General features: G+C 54.8%; 1 pseudogene; it reads right to left on the bottom strand.

The window, feature by feature from the left end:
• Positions 1 to 474: 474 nt before the first annotated feature.
• LOC133060351 (NAD kinase-like) lies at positions 475 to 1,802 on the bottom strand (annotated as a pseudogene).
• Between the last annotated feature and the right edge of the window lie 864 nt (positions 1,803 to 2,666).

Raw genomic sequence — 2,666 nt, 5'->3', positions numbered from 1 at the left:
ATGACTGGGTTGTGATGGTTTATTGGTGTGTTTCTCCGAATAGCCAACAGGTTCTTTTGGGGAAAGCCTGTGTCCTCTGCATCTTTTTTTTTTTTTGGCCGTGAGACGTTTATTTTCAAGACTGTAGGATAGACCGGTTCATTCTGATCCCCTCTCAATTTCAATAGACTGATTCGTGGAAGTTTCCTGACAAGGAATCACAAGGAGCCCACCACCTGGCTCAGCCATAACCACCTGGCTCGGCCATCCCCGACTGGACTGGGCTCTGACTGTTTGCCTGGTGGGTGTGCCTGGGCTGACTTCAGAGCTTGTGTGGCCTGCTCACTGGCTTGTTTAGAAATGCAGAAAAGTCAGATTTAAAACGTTAAAAACAACTGATCTGGTCGACACAGGGCAGACTGCAGGCCCTTCCTCTGGTCAGAGACAAGCGGCGTGGGGCCCGTGACATTCACAGAGTGCAGACAGGCCACTGGCCTAGCTCCCCGCCTGCTCCTCCCCGCCCTCCTCGTCTGCATCCTCCTCGTCCTCCGGGAAGTGGGCCTGCTTCTTCCGCACATTCCAGTGCAGACACTGCGCCAGGCTCTCGAACCAGTCGCTCACAGGGTCGCGGACACAGATGGAGGGAAGGGGGTAGCAAGAGGTCGTGATGCTAATGCTGTCTCCGTGGCGAATCTCCTGTCTCTTTCGTCCATCGAAAGACACCCATGCAGTGTTCCTTGCCTCTGGTGACAGCATGATCATCACCCTGTACTGTGGTGATGAGGTGCCCATCCAGGTAGACGTCCACGTTGGACAGGTAAGAGGAGGGGCCTCTGTCGATCACCACCTCGTTCAGGTCCTGGTACTGCACAGCCTGCTTCCCAACATGTCCAGGCTTGCAGCCAGCAACCCGTTCTCGCTGATGCCATTGGGCACGGCCACCTTCTTCCCTCGGGGCTCCTTCACGACCCTGACCTTCAGCCGGCTCCGGAGAACAACAGCTGCGTTCCCCTGTATCACCTGAGTAACTTGCGACTGAAAGTTCTCGAAGTTGAAAGGGGTCAGGAAGCCCAGGGAGCCCAGATGGAATGCCATGACTGGAGGCACGCTACCCTGGAAGAGGGAGGAGGCGTACAGCAGGGTCCCATCACCCCCCAGGCAGATGATGAGGTCAATCTGATTGGAGATGTCATCGTAATCTTCTCTGAAGGTGCAGAACTTCCTCTTCACTGGCCCGAAGTGGTCATCGCTCAGGAGGGCGGGGTCTTCCAGAACCTTCTTCTCCACATACACGACCATGTTGTTCTCCTCCATCAGGTACGCGCAGAGCTCCTTGAAGGGCTGCAGCAGGCTGGCGTCCCGGATCTTCTTGATGACAAGGACACTCTTTGGGGACTTGTTCCACGTCAACCTCTGGCTGGCAGGGTCTTGGATGTGCATGATGGTCTGGGGATTCTGTAGCACGCAGGCCTTTGGTCCAAATGTGGTCACTGGGCACGGCCCATGCAGGGAGCGGGTCCTCCTGAACTCGCAGGCGCTGGCCAGGACAGGCGCGGCCGACAGGCTGCGGGACTTGGCGCGGCCCCGGAGTGGGTGGCCCGGGCCCCAGTCCTCGTCCCCATGGCACGCGGAACAGTGGTACGAGGACGCCTCTACACTGGGCTCCTTGTTCCCATTGACTTTTTCTTGTTCCATTTCTGCAATTGATGGATGTGGAGGACTTTGGCCCCAAAACCCAGGATGCCGTTTGCTGCCCCGAGCGCCTGCGGGGCCGTCTCCTCGCCAGGCCGCACCCGCGGGTCCCGGCGCCCCGCCGCCGCTCGCTGTCACTAGCCGGCCCCTGGAGCCGCGGCCGCCCCCTGCCCCATGGCCTGTCCTCTGCATCTTTATGTTCCCATAGCTCAGTGAGGGCATGCCTCAAGTAGGTAACAATGTGACAAACACTTACTGAGCACCTATCACTTTGCAGACAAAGATCCCTTTAGTCAAAGCTGTGGTTTTTCCAGTAGTCATGTACAGATACGAGAGTTGGACCACAGAGAAGGTTGAGTGCCAAAGAATTGATGCTTTTGAACTACGGTGCTGGAGAAGACTCTTGAGAGTCCCTTGGACACCGAGAAGATTAAACCAGTCAATCCTAAAGGAAATCAATCCTGAATATTCATTGGGAGGACTGATGCTGAAGCTGAGACTCTAATACCTTGGCCACCAGATCTGAAGAGCCAACTCATTGGAAAGACCCTGATGGTGGGAAAGATTGAGGGTAGGAGGAGAAGGGCATGACAGAGGATGAGATGGTTGGCTGGCATCACTGACTCAATGGACATGAATGTGAGCAAACTCCAGGAGATAGTGAAGGACAGGGAAGCCTGGCGTGCTGCAGTCCCTGGGGTCGCAAAGAGTCAGGCACTACTGAGCAAGCGAACTGAATTGAACTGATTGAGTCCCTATGTATGAAGCTGTGTTCTGAGTGCCTATTCCACAAGACACAGTCTATTACTATTATTCCCACTTTACAGATGAGGAAACAGAGGCTAAGATGCTCAGTAAACACTTACTGGGTGAGTGAGAGTCTGTGAGGGATCTGGCAGCGTTAATCATTGAGGAGGCCCCTTTTTTTCATGGTGAGTCCCAAGTTCCATAGTGTCAGAAAAGAAAGGCTGCTCATTAATTCCTTAAACACCTCT

The sequence above is a fragment of the Dama dama genome, chromosome 8 (assembly GCF_033118175.1).
Source record: "Dama dama isolate Ldn47 chromosome 8, ASM3311817v1, whole genome shotgun sequence".
NCBI lineage: Eukaryota > Metazoa > Chordata > Mammalia > Artiodactyla > Cervidae > Dama > Dama dama.
Note: the sequence above shows the minus strand (reverse complement) of the source record. Positions and strands in the feature narration are given on the sequence as shown.